At 40.1% G+C, this 12,551-nt stretch overlaps 1 pseudogene; it reads right to left on the reverse strand.

Annotated features, from left to right (window-relative positions):
• Nucleotides 1–1,595: 1,595 nt before the first annotated feature.
• LOC149102227 (uncharacterized) lies at nucleotides 1,596–2,378 on the reverse strand (annotated as a pseudogene).
• Between the last annotated feature and the right edge of the window lie 10,173 nt (nucleotides 2,379–12,551).

The raw sequence follows: 12,551 nt of genomic DNA on the forward strand, positions 1-12,551 counted from the left end.
CAAAGTGACGTCACTCATTTCTACAGAATCATCAGGATACAAGCAATGACTGCTTAAAAGTAGTATTTTCCTGCTCAGTAACCATACGTAAAGGGTACTTTATATGTGCAATGATGGAAATTTCTGCCAGATGAGTTTTTAAAGCACTTAGTTAAAACTTACATGAGCTTTAAGGATTTTGCTTCCATGGCAACGCTGAAAAATATTTACATTTCAACAGAAGAACTTTTAAGAATTTTTTTAATGCGTTGATCTCGCAGATTTTTCACCAAACGAAAGCAGGAGAAAATAAGTGATTCACAACCAACGATTTGGTGAGATGCAATTGCTACCAAGACAGTGGTTCTCAACCAATACCTGTCAGCCATCTTGGATCCGCCATCTTCGCTGTTAAAACACTATTATTCTAAAGCAGAATGTGGCAAAAGTGTTTGAAAATTGAAAGCATTTTCTCTTTTGATTCAAAGCACTCATTATGCAATTAAAAAACTTTTGAAAAGCTTCCTTATGTTGGAGAAGCCCAAAAAATTATAAGAAATTGAGAAATATTGCCATAAAAAGAAAGCACGATTCACGAGGAGGAGTAATCGTTTCACAACTTCCTCCACACCATCTTCTTAATCTAGCTTAACGGATTATTTCTATTGATATTTAAAATGCCTTAATTTTCCTGATCTTCCTCGTCATCAGAGCATTGTTCATCAAGAATCTCCTCATCCTCAGCACTATTAGGGAGTTTAAGAAAACCACGACGGCAACGGCAACGAGAACGTCACCAAACAAGAGGTTTAATGAGCAAAACAATTAGAGACCTTAAGCAAACCACGACGGCAACGGCAACGAGAACGTTACCAAACAAAAGGTTTAATGACCAGAACAATGGCTGTGCAAGTGCGTTATAAATCTTTGTACATTTCTTTGCCGTCCTCTTCAAAATAACAACGTGAGATGACTAGGTTCTGCGTATTTTGGAGAACGCGAACGGCAGCGGCTAATGTTTTGTATTTTAATTTGGAATTCAACACTGGCATTACATATTTAGCTTGAGTAAGTTCTGGGACAGATAGGTGCGTCGAACAAATCTATACTGCTGCGAAATTCGAAGGTAAAATATAAAACTAATTTATACTGGACGTCGTCTCTGGCGTCGCCGTCGTCATTACTGAAGGCCCGTATTGTTGCAGTCACGAAGGGGGCACATATCAGTGCATTTAAGGCCATTTATAAGGCAGGTCGGCACGTGAACAGCTTGCATGATCTTGCACAAAAACAGGAGAGAAACTCAAGAAGAACTGCAGGGGAGGGTTTGCCATTCACCCATTTGATGGATAAGTTGCAATACTCTTCGACCCATCCTTAACCAACTAGTGAAGGGACTTGAAGGCAGCTCTGTAAACTTCTCCGAATAGCTGCTTGCAATTGGTAGTTTGCTCTCAAGGAGTACATCCTTAAACAACAAAAACAATCTGCACAGGGAGGTAGCTGGCTCGAGTCAACTTTGCCCTGTTTCGCATAGAATATCCTACAACAAAGTCCAATGGCGTTACAGACTCCATAACCGTGCGATAATTAAAAAAAAGCCTTAGACATAATAACTACCGCTCTGTGTGCGCTGCATGAAGAAACACTCTGGTACCTGCTTCCTCGTGCGTCGACCTTAGCTATTCTCTTGCTGTTACTCCGATTGAGGAGAGTTCATAGCAGTAGTCCTCGGTCGTCACGAAGATTGTCTTTCCAGCAAACCTCTCTCTGTGCCTCTCATTTTGCCACTTTTCTGAAATAAATTTGCTCAGGAGCGATTTATTCTTGGAATTGGACAAGAATGTCAGCCATTGATGTATCTTGTAGTTTGCCTTGAAGTTTTTGACCTTATGACCGCTTTCTGAGCCTCTCTTCTCTCTCTTGTGGTTTTAGATCGAATTATTTCTGTAAACGTCGAAGACCACGTCAATACGCTGGCTGTCTGTTCATTCATGCAAAGCCATGGACATCATACTGTCAGCCAATTCAGCAAATGTTTTCTGGTCGCCTCTTATCTTCTGGACCATTACCATTCCGTCAAAAATTCGCCCGCACGGCTGAGGAATCATATCTACTTCTGTCATATTCTTCTGGCTGGCTCCTTGGCAAGTAATGATTTACTGGTTCTCTTCAGCAATCGCGGCATCAGCCGAGTCAAGGGCCCGAGGGCAAGGTCCGAGATGGTGGTTCAGTACATCATTCAGCTTTAACGTTCTGTTCTCAGCAGTAATCAGATGATCATTTGAGCAAACTGCGCACGATCCGCTTTAATGATTAATTCCTTGCTTGACCCTATTTGTCCTTTCATCTTGTTTAAACTTAGTTTGAAGTTCGTAATTTTGTCGCAGAATTTCACCTTACGTAGGTCAGACTCAAGCCTGTCATGGCAAAATGTCTTATAAACCGTGTCTCCGAAAGCCTCTGCCGGAAGCATGCAGATCATTCTCTATCTCAGGAGTTGCGAGGTTGCCGGTAGATAGACAACTAGCTCTTGCCTTTCTCCCTTAAGGGATTGATCCAGCTTCCTTCGAGCATCGACATCATCAATGTCTTCTTCCTGTCGTGCGATCACCAGCGTTATATGGAGGTACAAGCGAGATTACTAGAGGATCAATGTTTCCGTTTCCTTGTCCTAGCTTGCTCAGTTCCAGGGGGCGGAAGGAGGTTCCAGGACCAAAGTGCCTGGCTTAGACAGCAATAAAATTTACTCGATGAGATTTTCCTGCGCCATAAAGCGTCTCTTCTATTCTATCAATATTATCCCACGCAAGCGTTGCCTGAATATTTTTCGGCAAAGGAACATCATTATCAGGCGTCAAGGCCATTTTTTGTAGGCAAAGTGCTGTGTTTATTTCCTCAATTTGCGTATAGGCAATCCCATGCCCACATCGGCTTAGCATCTGTATAAGTTCAACATTGCCGTTTGCAAAGTTTTTACTGCGTATGGTAATAGAATTTGCTTGGAAGGTTTTCCTCCAGTTATCCCGTATATGATGTCTCGCCCAAAAGAGTTGCCAACAAGGCACCGGTAGCGATGAGGATATTCCGTTGGGATTTCTGAGTTGCTAGTTAGAAGTAGTATGTAGAAAGGCATCTAGTTCTGCTGGGAGATTGATTGCATTCTCACATAGTTCAGAAGATTTCGGTGGCAATGCCATTTCAGTATTATTTGAAAGAACTACATTACAGATGTACAGTCCAACTTGCTATTTTCCCTGACTTTACATGGAGTCACCCCTGTTGTCGAATTGCTGAGATGAAGTTACTATCTCTCTGGCCAGTTGAGCATTTGAAAAATTTGGAAAGAACAAAAACTTTATTATTGTTGGGGAGATCTTGAAATTGTAACAAGTCGCCGAAATCGTTTTCTAACTTTCTTCAAAAGTGTCTTTTTGGTTGATTCGGATATTTCAGTAGCGCCCACTGATCGCATGGAGATTACTGCTTCTCTCACAGATCAATCATCTAACTAAGCTTGGGATTTAATAAATCTGATCAAATAAACTCAAACACTTTGTCATAAGCTTGAAACTCTATATCAAAAAAATTGGTTCTCATCTGAGTCCGATTCACTGCTTTCCAAGTCAGTGTACTTGCTCGCTCTGGTCAGGTACAATCTCAAAAGCACCGACCATGATAACACGCTTCAGCTGCTTCCAAATCACGACAGGCAAGACCAATAAGGACCAATAAGCCTGCTATCACCCGCAAAAATAGCAACTTTTCTAAAGCATCTAAATACAAGTCAATCTACTGAGTCAAAGGGATCGCGTGTTCTTGTACATGCAGTCTTTTTTTCGCAAAAAGTGTATATTTTCGAGCAAGTTCTGCTCGTGCTTGGCTCTTGCCGACGAGATCTTTGCCCCTCGCTTTCCAAATTAGACTTCGAAATCTGTTTCGCGGCCGTTGTTTGAAAAATGCTCTCCAACTAATCCCGCTTCATGCTAAAAAGACTACGGCATTTCCTGTGATATATGACTTGGGGAATTTATCCTTCCTTGGTATTCTCTGTCAAATGAATAAAGCATGGCCCATGCCTCTTAATTGTAGCCGCGTTCACTAAATATTTCAGAGTCGATTCTTTTTTTAAAATAGAAATAATTAGCAGACTCTCATCATATGAGCAGTGAATAATACAAGTTTTAAAAGCAGGTCTTTAGTTTGGTCTAGGAATAAAACAACAATTGAAACTGTACATATCAGTCAAGTTTCCTTGAGTCGAACAGAGACTCTTGAATGTTTGTAAGTATTTTGTTCAGTGAGCCTAAAAATACTAAGTGTTCCCTTTTTCTCTATACTTGATAAAAAGCGTTCAAGCTGCGAAAATTTGGCAAGAACTTTGAAGTATTTATTATGCAGCGAGACCGTCATCTTAGACGTTACCCATGATGCTTTTTAGAGTTTGAGCTGCATGGTTTCATTTAAGTTTTTCTTTTGCAAATCAACTTATAAATTTTAGTTTTTAACCAAAAATGTTAAGAAAAGCTGTTTACTATAGAATGTAGTAATTTATTAATATTATAAATAAAGAACGCATTTAAAATAACTGTTTTAATGTGAGCCTCGTTTCCATGTCACTGCAATATTTTTGAAAAAAAGAAGTACGCAAAAAATACTGAAAGCTACTCTTTCACGATTGCTATCAAGTAAATTTGAAAAGTCCTTCATACAACCTTTCATCAGATATCACTCACATTTTCTTCCCCCGAGTGGTACCGAGAACCTGTCCTGGCCCATGGACTAGTATGAAAGGATGCCTTTACAGCGCTTTAAAAGGGCATTACGGACATAGTAAAGTACAGCTTTACGCGACGTGTCCATAAAGCCGTATGAAAGGATGCCTTTACAGTGCTTTAAAAAAACTTTACTGACATAGTAAAGTATAGCTTCACGCAACTTTACGATGCGATAAAGTTCCGTAAATGTATCCCCTTATGCGTCTTTACAGAAGCCCGTAAAGACGCTTAAAGTTCAACTTTACGATTGCGTAAAGATCCGTAAAGTTCCATAAATACGAGCTTTACGGCAGCTTTACGGAACAGTAACGTTGCTATTTCGTGCTGTGTGATGGAAACGACATCAGTATATGACGCTTTTTTTGGTACCGTTTTCGAAACCTCCACTTTCACCTATCTACAGTAGAAACGGAGCGTTTTCAAAAGGCTCCGTTTTCATCAGCATTTTCGGTATTTTTAGTGTGAATAATAGGCGAAAACGCATCAAAAAGTAGGCTTCAGTTTTCACACGAAAACAGATTAGTGTGGTCATGGCCTAAGCCTCGTACTTGACTTAATTTGCATTATCCTCCAACTCCACTCGTTAGATACCCCGCGGTATTTGTACCTAACGAAATTAGTCGGGTTAGCTGAAGCTCCTCTTAGTTTTCGTAAGAGTACGCTAGCCAATACTCAGTTCACTTTGTTTTCGGTAAAGAAAAACGTTTGATGGTAAATCTCATATTATGTCTTTCTTAATTTAGTGTAGTACCGTTGTGAATTTTCATTAGTGATTTGTATGTTGTTCCTGTTTTATTTGCGTGTCAAAATAATGCAAGACTCGCAAACATGTACAGCGATACTATAGACAGAAATGTCCAACAAAATGCTTTCGATTTTGATACTGATAATTGGTCTTTGGGCCTATTTCCAAGTTGGGAAACTGGGAATGACCATGACAAGATGATGGAATCAAAGGTTCTACTCCATTTATAATAGTCCGGCGGCATAGCTGCTCAATTGTGCGATTTTTGATACAAGCACCAAACTTTGTAGGATTATGAGCATTCCAATGCTGATCAATTCTAATTCCAGCTAGCTGGCGATAATTAGGTTTTTCACTCATTATACTCCCCCGCGAGGTTCTTGTTGTTTGTTCTTTTTAAAATTTATGCACGCTTTTACCTTACGTTTTTATATTATTAATGTATGTAGGATTAGAATTGTTATTTTTTTCTCCCTGCATGTGTGCAAGTACAGAGAATTTCCTCCTAGAAATACTAAATAAATGGAGGCCTAAAGGTGGCTCAAAACAGTTTTCAGCACTTTCCGAGACCTAGATTTTGATGGGTCATTATAACCACTCTTTATCACTTGATGCTACAATCGTGGTTTCAAAAAGCTGCCCAATTATTGGTGAACACATTGTTATCATGTTTTGAAAATTTAAGGAGGCTCTGAACCCTATGTTCAGAATTTTTTCGTACTTTACCAAATGTTTCATGTTATCCTGCTAATCAAAATTTGATAAAATAAGAAAAAAATCACGGTGCCGTTTTTGAATTATAAGCCCTTAATACTATAATTAAGGGTGATTTTAGCAGGTCATATTGTTACTTTGGTAACCTATTGTGTCACGATAATGATAACAACGTGTTCACCAATGACTGGGCTGGTTTGGCTATGATTTTGTAGCATCAACTGATAACACGTCGTCGACAACCGCCACACGTTTTCACAGTACCCCTTAGTGAAGCGCGCCACATACCAAGATAGATACGCATATAAACAAGCAACCATTCCAATTCCTGTACTTCCTGACTGCACATCTCGGTAGAGAAGGGCAGATGCAGTCACGGTGGATTACCCTACCAGCAGCAGCTGCCAGCTGTAAAGAGCTGGGCCATTTTCGTTACACAAAGAGCTATGGCAAAAGATGGTACGAGTTACTACCCTGCTTTGTGTGTGTGATGGCCAATACATTCGCGACTAAGTTTATTGTGATACGGCAAGCCGTAGAAATTCGTTCGATTTTCAACAAACGTAAGATTTTATTTTTTCGTTTCCATGGCAACGTGTATTTAAGGGTATATGCCAAGAAATAATGAACTTGGTAAAACAAGTTTGAACCACTGACATGAAAGAATCTGCTGATAAACTAGGATAAACAGAGGAAGTTCATGCAAACTTTAATAAATTGTGGTTTCCATGGAAACCAGTGAACGTCCATCTTGGCACTATATACCTGAAAACGCTCGTATTGGTGACTGCTATTTGTGTGTCAAATTTAATGCTTCTATCAAAAAGTGCACAATTTACCTGAAATTTCGAGTTATGCCTCCGAACTATAATGACCTCTCTAGGTCCCATACTACACCTAATGTTTCTCTCTCGATGTTGCTGTATTTTCTTTCTGTATCTGTTAGTGCTTTGGAGGCATAGCATACAGGTTGTCCTTGTCGCAAAAGGACAGCAACTAGTCCCTTCTGGGAAGCGTCAGTTTCAATGACAGACTCGACGCTAGGATCAAAGTATCTGAGAACTCCCATTGATGTAATTTCTTGTTTGCCCTGGTTGAATGAGTGATCATGTTCATGTCCTCATATATAGGCTATGTCCTTCTTGGTGAGTTTACGCAAGGGTGCTGTGTGGCTAGCCAATCGCACTGAGTATCTTGTGAGGTAGTTTACAAGGCCTAAGAAGCTTTGAAGGTCTTTGCGGTTCTCAGGTGGGGTTATCTTCTGGATTGCAGATATCTTACTGTCATCCGGTTTAATGCAATGCCAGGTCCACTTGTGTCCAAAGAAGCTAACTTCCTGACATTGAAATTGCACTTTGTCTTTGTTTAATTTGATTTCTCTCTCCCTGGATCTGATCATGAGATTTACCATATTTGCATCGTGCTCTTCCTCTGTAGCTCCGTATACGAATGTGTCATCAGCAATGCCGGTGACTCCTTTCAGGCCCTCTAGTGCTGAGTCTAAGTGTTTCTGGGACACATCTTGCGATACAACAAGGCCAAAGAGGAGCCGAGTGAAACGATATCTCCCGAACGGGGTGTTGAATGTAGTCAGGTAGGAGCTGGCTTCATCTAATGGTATATGCCAGTACGTAGCCTTTCTTTGCATCAACTACACTAAAACATTTAGCACCACTAAGCTGCGTGACTACTTCATTAATTGTTTTAGTGTGGTAATGTTCAGGCTTTATTGCCTTGTTTAAGTCACGTGGGTCGAGGCAGACTCTGATTTTGGTGACTTCCCCTTTGTCATTAGATGTTTCAGAGAGGAGAATACTGTTAACCCAGTCTGTGGGTTCGCTTACTGGCACGAGCACACCAAGTTCTACCATGGCATCAACTTCCTTTCGAAATCAACTTCCTTTCGGTACGTGGTGTGTGAATGACAGGTTCTGCATTGGGGTCCAGGGTGATGTGATAAGACTTCACGTCAAAGGTTCCCAGGCCCTCAAAGCAGTCTTCGAGCTTGTTGAAGAAGTTTACCTTGTTCCAGGGGTCCAGTCTATTTTCGGTACTTCGAAACCAACCAAGTCACTCATTTTGGCTGAATCGCACGATAAGACCTTGTAGTCAACACTGTAAAATCGCACGTACCGGTTTCCTTGGTTGTCCTAGTACTGAAACTCCTCCGTCGGCGTAAATTTATCCCGCCTCTGACATCCATGTCACAACATTGCCTTCTATGTTTTTTATTTAACAACGGAACGGGTACTACACGACAACACGAGCGGACAATATGGCACATACCAGAGGTTTTATTTCAAGCTCCCGAGGCCCGATGGGAGCACGTGGCATGACGTAATATGACAGGTAGGAGGATTTGAACCCGGGACCTCCAGATTACAAATCTACGCCGTCTCCGACCCTTCCAGTGTTCAAACTGCACTTGGTCCCTGAAATTTGATTGTTTTCAAATTTTGCATGTCCAGGCGTATGGTCTGCTGGGAAGAAACAGCAGTCCTCTCCAGTACTCTTTCTCGCCGTTTTCTTGCTCTGTCAGCCCAACACCCAGTACAGGCTATCGGTCAACCAGCCGTCAATAAAACCTGGACGATGATACATTTCGGGACACGCCGAAACAATAAAAAAATTATGAAAATTAAACTATATATATATGCGACTGGATTTACGAAATGAGGGGTTTGGAAAAGGAGTTTTTTTATTCGCACTAAGTGAGCTACACATTTGGATTTTATGACTCTTAAAGGCCTACAAATCACTCTATAAAGTGACTAAAAAAATAGAGAAGAAAGCAAGAACGAAAAGCAGATAGTGGAGGAAAATACAAAGACTGGCATTCCTTTGAATTTTTATATCGTGTATTTTAGAGTCTCCCGAGAAAACAATCGCCTACACCAGGGTGAAATTTCTTTTAGAGCCTTTTCATTAATCGAGATACATACATGTATACATAATGAAAGAACTATAAATGCATGCAGAATTAACTGTTCAAAAAAGCTAGTTAACCACCAGGAAAGTTGTGTGGAACTAAATGCAAGCAAACTGGAGTTCTTTATAGGGTGATATGCATACAGGCAAAATTCAGTTTAATGGATAATAATCTACTTTGGTTAAACTTGATTCTAATTTTCTCCCGGGTATTCTTTTGTGTTCCGGCATGTTCGTGGATGTTCCGAATGGTCCGTGTTCCTGTGTTTATCGACGTCCTCACCAGGCTTACTTTTCATTGAACAATCACTGATCATATCAGATTCATTGTAAGTGAAAGAAGTTCTGCTTACAAGACTCATGCACAATACTGAAGTGAAGTAATCGAGCCCAATCGAACTTCAATCGTTTCGATTGGTTTCGATCATGGTTGGTCAAGAGAACGCAGACGAACTCGCCAAAACAACAAGCCAAGGTCTTATTCAGTGGAACACAATTAATCGAACTCTTGAAGTTCGATTGGGTTCGATGGTTCGAGGGCCAAAAGTTTGACATTTTTATTCAAAGCAGGCACCCCGTTACAAGGAAAAGTTCCTAAATTGAACTTGAAATCAGATATTATACAAATAGAAGGGCCGCAGACATTAATCTTTTGCCAAATCTCCAATCATGACACAGCTCGATTTCCATTACTCCGGGTAAATTTGGGAAAGAATAGCTGTTATTGAGTCTGCGTTCAAATACTTTGTATATTTTGTTTGGAAAGGTAAACAAAAGAGAGTCAATTCAAAGCAGAATCCACTTTTTCCCGTCTCAGATATATGTCAAACCGCTGGGGCATTCCTACGAATTGAACGCCTCTTTTACAGCGCTGACCTTTTTTGAACGCTTTGATCGACTTTTTTTACCCGGTTAAAATTTTCGAGTTGAGTTCATAGACATCTTACGGTTTGCGGATAGATGTATTTTTGTCGATATTTGAATCCTCGATTAATTTAAAGTATTACTGTCGGGTAATGTTTCGTAGCGAAGTGTAGAATGGTCCAAAAGTGCAGTGCAGTACAATGCTCTATAGTGTAACGAAATGTAAAGTAAGTTCGTCCTGTATTGAGAATGTGTATTTTGTTTTGCTTTGAGTCGTCATTATTTGTCCGGCTTTTGATCTTAATTACTCTGCGTCAGTTGCTGAGCTGAACAGCTTTTAATTGCTGTCAGTTTTAATTTGATACCTCGCTTTAATGCTCTTATAGTCGACGAATATGTAAGTCTTTTTTTATCACTTTCAGTCTGAATAGGAGACGCCCTGACCTTTTGGTTTTATTCATAGAAGCTTGGAGGCACTGACATTTGTAAATTACAATTTGTTTGTCAATATATTGCGCTCTGTATTTCATTCGCCTGAAACTTCAAAAAGTAAAGAGGTCAAATTTTTATGAGAGAAAAAAAAAAAAAAAAAAAAAAGAAAAGAAAAGAAAGAAAACAACGATCAATGATTACTATAAAAACTGACAGCAGTCAGGTCTTCCGCCCTCTCACCCACCAATGCAACGTAATCATCTGCGGTTGGTTTAATTACGGGTCATTAGCAATTGTTATATCTCGTTTCCTTTCGCTACGTGCACCAAAATACCATATTGTCCTTATTGCCCATGTATTTAGATATAGTGAGACGGTTGATTAATTAAGCTAGCACATAGTGCGTGCGGTGGACGCCAAGGCATCACTCGTATGCAAATTCAGTACGAAATCTCAGAGAGACATTCTAGCAAATCAGCATTCTAGTTTTGAACTGCAATAATTGAACATTGGACTTTTTTGTTGAGATAATTTTCTGTATACAGGTCTCTGGGGGTTAAAACACAAAGAAATATCTAGACTTATCTAAAGACAAATTGTGACGTCAATTGTCTGCAATTCGTCTTCCGCTCTTTGTGCGCACTTGTCGCTTGCGCGTGATTTGGTGTTAAAATAGGCGTCACTCGTCACGTAACTGACCTGAGTACCTGATACTAAGGCTAGACAGGAACATTTACTACGTCCTGTGAGGAGAAGCTGTCCTAGAATTGGAAACAATGTTGTACACTTCGGTTGTGACCGTTTGCCTGCTTTATTTTCTGTACAGTTTTGGAACTGTGCGATGTCGAAGCTCAAGACACCTAAACGAATATAACAATCGCTCAAGTCTGACGCGACGGTGTTTGCGGAGTTGCTTTCTGGTAAGAAAGATTTCAATTTTGATTTGCAAGTTAAAACATTGTTGTCTTTCTGACAGCGGAATTTGTACGGACAAGTGCAAAATACGTTTTGGGTAATGAAATGTTCTCTGTAAGAATACCTGACGATCGAATCTTACTACAAACAATTGTCGTGATCCTTTTGTTGCAGCGATATGTGAGCAAATGCCCCTCTCGTGCCATGTCTACGTACTTGAATTGAATTTCGTCATGTTTTCCGACGCAATGAGTTGACACCTGAAGTAAATGTTTCCCATTCAATTGCAGTTTGTAGAAAATAGTGTAGGTGAAAACCCCTCGCAAATGCATTTTTCTTCTCTTAATTTATACAGCTACCGGAATCGATTTCGACTCGGCGGCGTTTATTTGACTTTCATTGTAAATCAATTGTAAATCAATGACGTGCAATATTCAGGTTTGGTTGTCACTAATCAAACCGTTGTCTTGTGGATATTTTGATGGTTAATTAAGGCTAATTCTGAGATTACAGCCTGGACTACCACATAAATGAAACACGTCTGATTTCCCTGGGCACGTGGAATCTACGGAGAGACAAATGTTACCTCATGACTAGTTTACTCGCCGTATGCTTGTATCATAATGGGCGGAAGCCTTAGCATTTTACCTGGTTATTTTAAGGGTGTGGTATCTGCCCTTTACTAAATACACGCAGTTATTTACTTTAAGACTCGTTTGAAGCATGGGATTTTTCATGAACCGAACTATAAATCCCTGTTCCAGGTCTACCACAAAGATTAGGTTCGACGGTTCAGTGATTCAGACTTGAACCTCGGTCCACGAGAGGAGTCTAAATCATTATCGAGATTCGCTGCAGATAACTGTCGGCTGAACAAATCAGGTTCCCTTTGAATCAGAATTATCACAACTATTTAATGGATTTTCCTGCTTGCGTGTTCCAGTTGCTCAGTCATATTTACCGAATCCACTTTCTTTCTTGTTTCCCTTCGCTACGTGCACCAAAATACCATATTGTCTTTATTGCCCATGTATTTAGATATAGTGAGACGGTTGATTAATTAAGCTAGCACATAGTGCGCGTGGTGGACGCCAAGGCATCGCTCGTAAGCAAATTCAGTACGAAATCTCAGAGAGACATTCTAGCAAATCAGCATTCTAGTTTTGAACTGCAATAATTGAACATTGGACTTTTTT

Source organism: Orbicella faveolata, unplaced genomic scaffold (genome assembly GCF_042242905.1).
Source record: "Orbicella faveolata isolate gen_17 unplaced genomic scaffold, um_ofav_v1 contig_36, whole genome shotgun sequence".
Classification (NCBI taxonomy): Eukaryota; Metazoa; Cnidaria; class Anthozoa; order Scleractinia; family Merulinidae; genus Orbicella; species Orbicella faveolata.